The sequence below is a fragment of the Moschus berezovskii genome, chromosome 19 (genome assembly GCF_049115385.1).
Source record: "Moschus berezovskii isolate FMDL1 chromosome 19, NW_MosBer_1.0, whole genome shotgun sequence".
NCBI lineage: Eukaryota > Metazoa > Chordata > Mammalia > Artiodactyla > Moschidae > Moschus > Moschus berezovskii.
The window spans coordinates 33,334,723-33,347,577 of record NC_142478.1 but is presented as its reverse complement, the minus strand read 5'-3'; the positions used below and the strand labels follow the sequence as shown (position 1 = coordinate 33,347,577).

Genomic DNA, 12,855 nt, shown 5'->3' with positions numbered 1-12,855 from the left:
GGCATCTTCAGATGGCATCTATCCCTTACTGCTATGGATTGAGAACTTTTTGGAAAGGTCAATTGAAGTAATTAGTGTTTGCTTGAAACAACCAGCTGTGAAACTGTTCTGGTGCCAAAGCATCAATCAGTGACTGCCATATATAGTCATTCTTAGAATGCCATTTTATATGTATTTAAAAATAACAGGAATATTTAATGTGTATTTAGGAGTATCAGTTACTTGGCAATTATTTTCACCCATAGGTATGTAAAACATTTTTATCATTATCTTTAAAAAGCAGGAGGAGAAAACCATCACTACTGGCTGCTTAAATGTGTTCTAGAGGCTTAATGAGGACAGATTATATTCTGGAAGACTTGAACAAATTAAAGGATATCAAACACTTTGTGTAATCTTCTACTGTGGTCATTTAAAAAATAATTTAAAAATCCATGGCTTCAACCATGGCTGCTTGAAGGGAAGTACGGATTATGTGGAACCTTCTTTGGTCTTGCTATTGGAGCCATAGACAATGTGAGATTCAAACTCTTGGTTTCTCTGCATCTTAGAATCATACACCTTTAGTCCAGAGAGCATCTATAATTTTCGTAAGGTCACACAGTTGAGTGTTGTCAGTGGAGAAATTTAGGAGACCTGTTTTCAAAGGGGGTGTTGTTGATTTTGATGAATGAATAAATGAGCTAGCCCTGTTACCTGGGAAGTGAGCAAGCTAAGGACTTTGTGTTAGAAAATGTGTTATTTCAAAGCATTTTGTGATTCAGAGAGTTGGGCACGACTGAAGCAACTTAGCATGCATGCATGCTTTAGAGAAGGAAATGGCAACCCACTCCCATATTCTTGCCTGGAGAATTCCAGGGAGAGAGGAGCCTGGTGGGCTGCCATCTATGGGGTCACACAGAGTCAGACATGACTGAAGTGACTTAGCAGCAGCAGTGTGATTCCAAATACATGTATATATGTATTATATTTTAGTTTTTTCTTTAATGGCCTTTAAATTTTCTGTAGCAGTCATTTCCTGATCACTCCATATGTCCCAGTGTCTTTGCTGCTGCTGCTGCTGCTGCTAAGTCACTTCAGTCGTGTCCGACTCTGTGTGACCCCATAGACAGAAGCCCACCAGGCTCCCCCTTCCCTGGGATTCTCCAGGCAAGAACACTGGAGTGGGTTGCCATTTCCTTCTCCAATGTGTGAAAGTGAAAAGTGAAAGTGAAGTCGCTGAGTCGTGTCCCACCCTTAGCGACCCTACGGACTGCAGCCCACCAGGCTCCTCCATCCATGGGGTTTTCTAGGCAAGAGTACTGGAGTGGCTTGCCATTGCCTTCTCCGCCAGTGTCTTTAACATCCTAATAATAAGACTACAGGAAATCTCGATTGTGAACTGTTTAGCTGGTCTGTATTTCAAGTCCTGCCAAGATACAGATTTTATGGCTGTCATTTCTTGGTGTTTTAGAATGTACAGATTGATATACTGACCTGACCAGATAGGTTTCTGTCTGTTTTTTCCTTATGATATTTACCTCGCTAAGGTGCAGAGTCACCAGTGCAAGCGATGGCCTTCCCAGCTTGGACAGTACACTGGAACATGTGGATCAAAGATGTAGGGATGTGAACGTAAGCTTTCTCATCAAAGCTAAGAGATGAATTGCTGCTTGTCTTTCATTGCCTACCTGGAAGTTATTAAGGAAGTTACGCCACTTATTGATTCACATAAAGTGTTCTGAACTTTCAAGGTTCCAGTTAATTTCTGCATATTATTTCTGGAAATTGTCATTGTTTCTGGCATGCTTTGAAACTGAAAACCAATTTGAGCTAAGTTATTGTCAATACAGAATTAATAAGTTTATCATTTTTTAGAGAAGATGTCTTTAAGGTACATTCTGGTTATAGTACTCTTAATAGGTACTTACAAGAGGAAAGTTTTAAATTAGTGCAGTACCTCCTAACCTGGCATATTGGCTAGTCCCTGAGGAAGCTTCAGAGGTTATACTGGAGGGTAGGTTGGGTTGAGGGAACCAATGATTAGTTTTCAGTCCTGAAATGACAAAAATAAATTTACTTGCAATAACTCCATGTTTCTTTGCTTTGGTTTACAGTTATCCAACTCATTGAAGCCACGTTGGTTTGTGTTGGCCAAAGTTACCAGTTTTCATAAAATTGACCTAGAGTTTTGATTTTTCAAAGGGAATTGTTTATTGTTGTGAGTTTTAAAACTTTGACTGATGGGGAGAAAAAGGGATACTTTAGAAAGAGAATTCAGCTATAAAAAGCTAGGAATGTCCACTGAAAAGAGAATGACTGGAGAGGAGAAATATGTCCTTTAAATTTTTTTTCTGGGATATTTTAATATTTTTATTGAAGTGTAACTGACATATAATAAATCATACATATTTAAAGTGTACAACTTGATAAGTTTTGACATATATATATCTGCCAAGATAATGAATATATCCTTGTCTTCCAGAAGTTTCCCCGTGTGCCTCCCCAATACTACTCATGCCTGCCTCACTCCTTCCAACCACTTACCTGCTTTCTGTAGTGATAGATGAGTTTGTATTTCCAGAGTTTTATAAAAATGAAATCTTACAGTATGGACTCTCTTTCTTGTCTAGCTTCTTCTACTCTGCATACTTATTTTGAGACTTATTCATATTGTTGCCTAAATATAGTTTTCTCTTTTTTATTTCGGAATAGGACTCCATTTATTTCTGAATAGGATTGAGCATAGTTATTTTGAGATTCATTTTGTTACTTATATGTAGTTCTTTCCTTTTTATTTCCGAATAGGATTCCTTGGATATATCAAAATTTGTCTTTTTCTTGGGTTTTAATGTGGGAAGGTGCTAAGTGAAGAATCAAAATGTTTCATTCAGAGTTATGGTGCAATATATTAATAATATCCAGTTTAGTGCAATATTTTCCTTTTTCTCTCCTACTCTGAACCTTGACGTCTCTTTTCTTCAAATTTATCTTCTATCAAATTACATAGATTAAAAAGTCAAACAGTATGTAGCTAGGTTTATGATGAGATATGGTAATTCTCTGCCAGCATCTCCATCTCAGCATATTTAAGAGGATTCACTGTCTGCCTCGTTTCCCCACTAGTGTTGCCCATCTCATTTGCTGACCTCACTCTCTTTTTACTAGAGATCTGATAAGTCTCCAATCCTGTTGACTTGCTTTTCTAATGTCCACCCTACCACCTCCTTCCCCTTCTCACAGGCACCGCCTTACTTAAACGGCTCGCCTCTCCCTTATACCAGTGGAGTAGCCTTATAACTGGTCTGGGTGCTTCTAATTTCTCCTGTCTGCTGTCTTTCGTCCATACAGCTGACGGTGTTTACTTTCTAAACTACAGTTCTAAATTATTTTTCTTGTAGAGAACCTATTACAAAAAGATACAGTGTAGCAGTTTGGATCAAAAGTATATTTAAACACAAGCATGAATATTACCAACAAAGCTAACTAAGATGAAGTAGATATCCATGTGCTTAACCAGATCATCCTTATGATCAGGAAAAGAAGGCTGAGATTAAAAAACTTGTCTCATATTTCATGTTTGATCACTGCAGACTGTATTGTTCAAAGAATTCAACCACTTCAATTTCAATGACATTTCTTATAATGTAGCCTGAAGTAACTGAAACTTTGACTAATTTTGTTAGTATCCATAGCATATTTGCAATGTCAAAGTAATTTTTTCAGCAGATTATTATGAGAGGCATTTTGGTTCAGTGTAATAAGTACTGGATTAAGAGTGGGGTTCAGAAAACCTGAAAGTGTTGACATTTTAATTTCATCAAGTTTTCTCTGGTTTTTAGGAATTCAGAATTAATTCTTGGTTGTAACTTATTACTTTACAAGATGTCTCTGCTGCTGCTGCTGCTAAGTCACTTCAGTCGTGTCCGACTCTGTGTGACCCCATAGACAGAAGCCCACCAGGCTCCCCCTTACCTGGGATTCTCCAGGCAAGAACACTGGAGTGGGTTGCCATTTCCTTCTCCAATGTGTGAAAGTGAAAAGTGAAAGTAAAGTTGCTCAGTTGTGTCCGACCCCTAACGACCCCATGGACTGCAGCCTACCAGGCTCCTCCATCCATGGGATTTTCTAGGCAAGAGTACTGGAGTGGCTTGCCATTGAGATGTCTCAAGAAGGCTAAATTCTAAGGGGCAGATGCTTAAAGAGAAAACAAAGGCTGAATGCATAAGCGTTTCTGTCTCTTTGGAAATGAAATTTTTGTGTGGCTGCCTTAGAAAAGACATGCTTTTCTTTAACACAAAAACTATCTTTCTGGTAACTGGGAAATTCTGTGGGCCTTCATCTTTTTTAACTTTTATTTTAAAATGGGAAATATTAGAATAATTGTGTTAGGGCAGTGTAACTATGTGTGATGCTGTATAGTGGTTGGATGATACATTATACATTTGTCTAAACCTGTAGATTGTACAGCACCAAGAATACACAGTAACGTAAATTGTGGATTTGGGGTGATTATGATTATCCATTTATCAATTGTAATAAATGAGCCACGCTGGTGAAGGTTGTTGGTAGTGGAGGAGGTCACGCATGTCATGGGGAGGGAGTATATGAAAAGTCGCTGTACCTTCTGCTCAATTTTGTTGTGAACCTGAAACTGCTCTAAAAAAGAAAAATCTATTAAATCATTTTTCTACTCAAAAGCTTGATGTCCTCCCAGATAAATTCCAGATTCCTTAGGATGCTCTTTAAAGCTATTTTAGATCTGTTCTTTAGCCTCGCAGACCCATCTTTGATGATCTTCCTTTAAGTCACCTTTATTCCTACTTGTCTTAGCTCTGGCCACTAATTAAAAAAAATCCTAGGGAATTCCCTGGTGGTCCAGTGGTTAGGACTCCATGTTTCCACTGCAGGGGGCACAGGTTCAATCCCTAGTTAGAGAACCAAGATCCCACAAGCCATGTAGCATAGCAACAAAGAAAAAAAAAATCCTAAACTGAGTGGTATATAAACAGTAGAAATTTATTTCTCACAGCTCTGGAGACTGGAAGTCCAAGGTCAAGATATCAACATGGCCAAGTTCTGATGAGGGCCCTCTTCCAGGCTACAGACTGCACATTCTCATTGTATTCTCACATAGTAGAGAGGAGAAACAAGTTCCCTGTGACTCTTCTAAGGGCATTAATTCCATTCGTGAGGGTTCCACCCTTGTGACCTCATCTAATTCTAATTACATCCCAAGGATCCCCCCTCCTGATACCATTGCTTTGGGGGGTAGTGTTTCAAAATATGAATTCTGGGGGAACGTAAGAATTCAGTGCATAATATTACTACACTGAAATAGTCACCCATTCTCATTCCTACAATGTTCTTTTACTCCTCCTACACTTTTTTTTTTTTTACCAAAACAAATATTGCAATTTAGTATAAACTTTGATTAAAAATAACTCTTAATATAGGGTTGCTATTCTCTATACTGTTACACATTTCTGAAAAATTCCAAACAAAAAGTGACCACATATCCAAGTGCTATGATCCCACAACCGATTAAGATAACTATAAGAAAGATTTGTTTAGAAACATCCTTTAAAGAAAGTAAAATTTTAGCAGGTATTTATCTAGATGGGTAGAAGCTGCACAGGTGGAAGCATGGGGAGGGCTTTTAGGCAGATGTCAGAGCACGCGTGCTGGCAGAAAATCAGAAACGACCTGCTGTGGAGGAGATGCGGAGGGGCGTGGCCTGGTCATATGGATGCTTCAGTTCAGTTCAGTCGCTCAGTCGTGTGCTTAGGGGCAGTCTACTAATCAATGAGTCAGTGCCCACCGGATCCTGGATGGGAGCTACAGAATATAGCACTTATCCAAAACCACATCACTCTTCCTGAGTTCTAAGACTTTGGAAAGATAGCGACACAGCTCCGCGTTAGCCTCTCCCTCCGTCGGAGGCGCTGCAATGGCCACACTCACAGCCTCGGTAGTCACGTCTGTCACAGCATTTTGTTTGGAACCAGGTTTGGCATGGATGGCTATGCTGACACCGCCTTTAGGATCAACTGTCACAGGATCTAAGGGAGGAAGTGTTCTCTCTGGTTCCTTGCTCTGGCCTTTACCCTTGTTCGTCGCACCAGCTTTCTTAGGCATGTCAGCACCCAAAGGGAGCCGGGTGACAGCCCGAGAACCAGATCCAGCTTCGAGCAGCCTCAACCCGTAGCCTAACAGCTGCATCCCGGCCAGGGAGGCGCCGCCGAGAGTGGCCTGGCGCCGGAAGCTACTCCTCCTACACTTTATACATACTTTGTTCTCTCTGTTTGAAATACCTTTTCTTCCTGTCTCTACTTGTCATCATTCAAGGTTCCATTTAAGTGCTGCTTTCTCCTGGAACCTTAATTGATCCTTTTTAGACTTAATTGTGGATCACAACAAACTGTGGAAAATTCTTAAAAGAGATGGGACTACCAGACCACCTTACCTGTCTCCTGAGAATCCTGTATGCAGGTCAAGAACCAGACAGCTAACTGATTCAAAATTGGAAAAGGAGTACATCATGGCTGTATATTGTCACCCTACTTATTTAACTTATATGCAGAGTACATCATGAGGAATTCTGGGCTGGAAGAAGCACAAGCTGGAATCAAGATTGCCAGGAGAAATACCAACAACCTCAGATATGCAGATAATACCACTCTAATGGCAGAAAGTGAAAAAGAAATAAAGAGCCTCTTGATGAGGATGAAAGAGGAGAGTGAAAAAGCTGGCTTGAAACTCAACATTAAAAAAGATTATGGCATCCGGCCCCATCACTTCATGGCAAATAGAAGAGGCAGAAGTGGAAGCAGTGACAGGTTTTATTTTCTTGGGCTCCAAAATCACTGCAGATGGGGACTGAAGCCTTAAAATTAAAAGATGCTTACTCCTTGGAATAAAAGCTATGACCAACCTAGGCAGCATATTAAAAAGAAGAGACATTACTTTGCCAACAAAGGTCCATATAGTCAAAGCTATGGTTTTTCCAGTAGTCGTGTATGGACATGAGAGTTGGACTTTTAAGAAAACTGAACACCAAATAATTGATGTTTTTGAACTGTGGTGCTGAAGAAGTCTCTAGAGAGTCCCTTGGACAGCAAGGAGATATAACCAGTCAATTCTAAAGGAAATCAACCTTGAATTCATTGGAAGGACTGATGCTGAAGCTGAAGGTCCAATACTTTGGCCACCTGATGTGAAGAGCCGCCCACTGGAAAAAGCCCTGATGCTTGGAAAGGTTGAAGGCAAAAGGAGAAGAGGGCTCAGAGGATGAGATGGTTCGATGGCATCACCAACTCAATGGACGTGAATCTGAGCAAACTCCAGGAGATAGTGAAGAACGGAGAAGCCTGGCATGCTGCAGTCCATGGGGTCCCACAGGGTCATATACAACTTAGCAACTGAACAATAACAAGATTTGATTTCTCCAGTAACAGTTTTTCTCCTGCATTGTTGTTGTTTAGTCACTAAATAAGTGCCTGACTCTTTGCGACCTCATAGCCAGCTCCTCTGTCCATGGGATTTCCCAGGCAAGAATACTGGAGGGAATTGTCATTTCCTTCTCTACGCAGTCTTCCTGACCCAGGGATCGAACCCATGTCTCCATTGCAGGCAGATTCTTTGACTGCTGAACCGCCAGGGAAGCCGTTGTTTTCTTTATAACAGTTTTCACTCCTCACTTTGGGCACTTGTGTTTGAGCTAGATGAAGAGCTGTCTGTCCACCTGATGTCTTTTAAAGGCACAGTAAAGTTCTAGCAGAAACCGCTTTGCTGGTCTGTGATTCCGGTTCTACCAGAGTTAGATCATATCCTTAACTTAGTGCACTGTAGACTTGCCCCGTTTAGCTGAGGTGTTGGGGTAGGGGATGGGGTCGTTATTAGCATAGTTCCAGTGGAGATGTGTTCCCGATGTAAAGAGTTGTTTCATGCTCAAGTTCGCAGTTGTTAGTTCACTGGCTCATCCCTTCTTCTCTGCTGTGCTTCGCATTTGTTCCAGTGGTGGCTGTGGCTGGACTGGAAGGAACACCATCAGCCCACCCCAGGTTCCCCACCTTCTCAAGCTGACATAACAGCTAGGAAAGATTTTATCCGTTAAAATCATTGTTTCCTTTAAGAAAACAAACAGAAGACTTTGGAGATGAAAATTTAGATGTTGCTGGTAGACAGAACATAGAAATGAAAACACAGAAAAGCATTGCACAGACCAGTCCTTACTGAACCAAGCCCCAGGTCGAATCCATGATAACTTGTCATGCGCTTTTATTTTGTGTGGTTTTTCTCTGTCCCTAGACTTGTCGGAGAAGGCAATGGCAAGCCACTCCAGTACTCTTGCCTAGAAAATCCCATGGACGGAGGAGCCTGGTAGGCTGCAGTCCATGGGGTCGCTACGAGTCAGACACGACTTCACTTTCACTTTCACTTTTCACTTTCACACATTGGAGAAGGAAATGGCAACCCACTCCAGTGTTCTTGCCTGGAGAATCCCAGGGACGGGGGAGCCTGGTGGGCTGCCGTCTATGGGGTCACACAGAGTCGGACACAACTGAAGTGACTTAGCAGCAGCAGCAGCAGCAGCAGCAGACTTGTCCTGCTATACCTGTTAGTACTGTGTAACTGCATAGCTACATGTGTTGGCTACCTAGGTAAAGCACGTTGTGCTTTTCCCACTAAAAAGGAAAAAGTATAACGTAAGAGGTTTGAAATTGTAGCCAAAATCTGTTTTCCTTAAATGTGCTGTGAGGGCTGGCTGTTTCATAACGTTTTTCTCGTTCTTGTGGTGACCAAGGAAATGCTGATGCTATTTCACTTGGTGAAAAGTGCTGACATTAATGCAGCTAAGGATCTGAGAGATTCGATAACTTCAGTTCAGTTCAGTCGCTCAGTCGTGTCCGACTCTTTGCGACCTCATGAATCACAGCACGCCAGGCCTCCCTGTCCATCACCAACTCCCGGAGTTCACTCAAACTCACGTCCATCGAGTCGGTGATGCCATCCAGCCATCTCATTCTCTGTCGTCCCCGTCTCCTCCCACCCCCAATCCCTCCCAGCATCAGAGTCTTTTCCAGTGAGTCAACTCGTCGCATAAGGTGGCCAAAGTATTGGAGTCTCAGCTTTAGCATCAGTCCTTCCAATGAACACCCAGGACTGATCTCCTTTTTCGATAACTTAGAAGAAGAAAAAAAGATGTAGTATCAACATAGAATTCTTAAATATATCAATAATTGAGCAACTTATTAGCATTATGTAAAGTTTGTTTTCTTTAATATACTTCTGTTACAGCTTATGTAAGCAAACTAGATTATCTGCAAATTAGCAAGTTTTTCTCTAGGAAGAAGGCCTCTGCTCATATTTACCACATCATTTAGAGTTTGAACCCAACTGATGTGCCATCAGACTTTGCAGGCCAACTATAAATACATAGTTATTTCTGTTTAGAGCAAAGCAGAATAGACAAAGTAAGAATCTCATTGAAAGACATTTGCACAATAACAGCTTTGCAGCTTGCACCATAGGATCTCAGAAAAAGAGATGAAAGGATATTTATGTTAATATTGATTACTGTGACCCATATATCATAAAAGTCTTAATTAAAACTGGTAGACTTAAAAGTGAATCTTTTATTTTGGAATAAATTTATGTTTACAGAGAAGTTTCTGTACATTCCTCATCCAGTTTTTCTCTGATGTTAACCTTTTACACGAATATGGTACATTTGTCAAAACTAAGAAATTAACATTAGTACAGTCCTATTAACTAAACTCCTGACTTTATTCAGATTTCACCACTCCTCTGCTTAAGTCCTTTTTCGGTTCCCAGATTCGATCTAGAGTATCATATGGCATTAGTCATCATGTCTCCTTAGTTCCCTTTGATTGTGACAATTTCTCAGTCCTTCCTTGTTTTTCATAACCTCAGTCACTTGGTTAAGGTGGTGACTGCCAGATTTCTTCACTGTGAAGCTGCTGTATTTCACTTCCCATGCTCTCTTCTTTGGAAGAACATCACCGAGTCCAATCCACACTAAAGAGGAAGCAAGATTAAGCTCCATCTCATAGAGTGGGGTGTTTCTACATACAATACTAATTTCACTATTAATGAACAGTTGCAATGAAAAGTTGGGGTTGCTTATTGTTGTTTTTAGTACACCTCATCCATTATAATAGAACTAGTTTGGGAGTATGGTCTTTCCACCTTTGTAAACTTTCTGGCATGTTTATCAGTGATACTCTTGATGTTTTTGTGATAGGAATTAATCACCTGTAGTAGAAATAAGGAGGGCTCTCCCTGTGGCTCAGTGGTAAAGAGTCTGCCTACAATGCAGGAAGCTGTAGGAGATGTAGGTTCTTCCCTGAGTTGGGAAGATTCCCTGGAGGAGGGCATGGCAACCCACTCCAGTATTGTTGCCTGGAGAATCCCCATGGATAGAGGATTCTGGCAGGCTACAGTCCACAGGGTCGCAAAGAGTCAGACTTGACTGAAGCAACTTAGCACACACAAAAGTAAGGAACCTTCTGGGAATCCTGATCGGTGGCCTTAAAGGCAGCATCTAGTTTTGGTTCATGTGTCACCAGCACTTAGCTGGAACCTAGCAGAGATTGTTGGAGACATCTTCATTTACTCCTAGGGGTTGGAAGAGTGCAGAAATACAAGAGCTATATCTAATAAAGGTGTGCATTTCTCCACAGTTCTGACTCTCTGGGGTGAGAGGACTGGAACTGTCATTTATTTGTCCTTAACTGTGACAGACACGTTATTTTACTTGCTGTTGATGACAGCTCTGTGAGATAGCTAGAATCCACTTACTAGAAGAGAAAAGCCAAAGCTCAGAAAAGTGAAAATCTCAAAAGAACCGTTTGAACCAAGGTCTGTGACTTCTCAGTTCATTTTCCTTTTATTTTGTGTTTTGTCTTCATTTGTAGTTTACTACAGTCATTTCCTTGTTTATTTTTGTCTCTTATCCCCTTTTTAAAAATTTCTTCCTCTTCTTAAAAAGCAAATTACTCTGCTTAAAGTGAATTATTTTTTAAATCTAGAGGTTAAGAAAATGGATCTCATTCATTGCTGGTGGAAATGTGAATTGCTATAGTCTTTGGGTAAAAATATATGTGTATATGCATATATATCACAAGTACATATATGTGTGTGTGTGTGTACATATATATATTTCCCTGCATAAAAGGATGGTTATTGTATTGTTCATAGGAGACCCCCCAAGAAAGAAAAGTGAATGTAAAGCTTATCAGTAGGTGAGGAATCAAATTCCCTCATGCTGCATACCTTAATGTAGCCATTCAGTTCAGTTCAGTTCAGTCGCTCAGTCATGTCCTACTCTCTGCAACCCCATGAATCACAGCACGCCAGGCCTCCCTGTCCATTACCAACTCCCATTAGGGATTTCTAAATCATGATTTTAAGTGATAAATTATACAGGTGTGTGCATGTGCATATGTATAGGTTCCAGTCACTTTTTCAAATCAAACAGTAACATTTCCCTATATATATTTTATATTGTTATAAGAACATAGGTTTTTAGAAATTTTTTTTTTATTGAAGTATAGTTGACATACAATGTTATATATCAATATATAATGTTAGTTTCTGGTCTACAGCAGAGTGAATCAGTTGTAGTTTATATTCTTTTTCATATTCTTTTCCATTTTGATTCATTATGGGATATTGAATGTAGTTCTTTGTGCTATATAGCAAGGCCTTGTGTGGTACATAGATTTTAACATCATTTATGTCACATGCTAGTAAAATCATGCTCAAAATTCTCCAAGCCAGGCTTCAGCAGTATGTGAACCGTGAACTCCCAGATGTTCAAGCAGGTTTTAGAAAAGGCAGAGGCACCAGAGACCAAATTGCCAACATCCGCTGGATCATGGAGAAAGCAAGAGAGTTCCAGAAAAACATCTATTTCTGCTTCATTGACTATGCCAAAGCCTTTGACTGTGTGGATCACAATAAACTGTGGAACATTCTGAAAGAGATGGGAATACCAGACCACCTGACCTGCCTGTTGAGAAACCTGTATGCAGGTCAGGAAGCAACAGTCAGAACTGTACATGGAACAACAGACTGGTTCCAAATAGGAAAAGGAGTACCTCAAGGCTGTATATTGTCACCTTGCTTATTTAACTTACATGCAGAGTACATCATGAGGAACGCTGGGCTGGAAGAAGAACAAGCTGGAATCAAGATTGCTGGGAGAAATATCAGTAACCTCAGATATGCAGATGACACTACCCTTATGGCAGAAAGTGAAGAGGAACTAAGAAGCCTCTTGATGAAAGTGAAAGAGGAGAGTGAAAAGGTTGGCTTGAAGCTCAACATTCAGAAAACAAAGATCATGGCATCTGGTCCCATCACTTCATGGGAAATAGATGGAAAAACAGTGGAAACAGTGTCAGACTTTATTTTTTTGGGCTCCAAAATCACTGCGGATGCTGATTGCAGCCATGAAATTAAAAGACGCTTACTCCTTGGAAGGAAAGTTATGACCAACCTTGATAGTATATTAGAAAGCAGAGACATTACTTTGCCAACAAAGGTCTGTCTAGTCAAGGCTATGGTTTTTCCCGTGGTCATGTATGGATGTGAGAGTTGGACTGTGAAGAAAGCTGATGGCCGAAGAATTGATGCTTTTGAACTGTGGTGTTGGAGAAGACTCTTGAGAGTCCCTTGGACTGCAAGGAGATCCAACCAGTCCATTCTAAAGGAGATCAATCCTGGGTATTCATTGGAAGGACTGATGCTAAAGCTGAAACTGCAATACTTTGGCCACCTCATGCGATAAGTTGACTCACTGGAAAAGACTCTGATGTTGGGAAAGGTTGGGGGCGGGAGGAGAAGGGG

At 40.6% G+C, this 12,855-nt stretch overlaps 1 protein-coding gene and 1 pseudogene across 2 annotated transcripts in view; one reads left to right on the top strand and one right to left on the bottom strand.

Moving 5' to 3' along the window:
- The window catches only part of INTU (inturned planar cell polarity protein), an 82,805-nt gene that overhangs the window by 907 nt on the left and 69,043 nt on the right, over nt 1-12,855 (top strand). The gene's annotated exons all lie outside the window — the stretch shown is intronic.
- On the bottom strand, nt 5,738-6,201 carry LOC129542620 (UPF0235 protein C15orf40 homolog pseudogene; annotated as a pseudogene).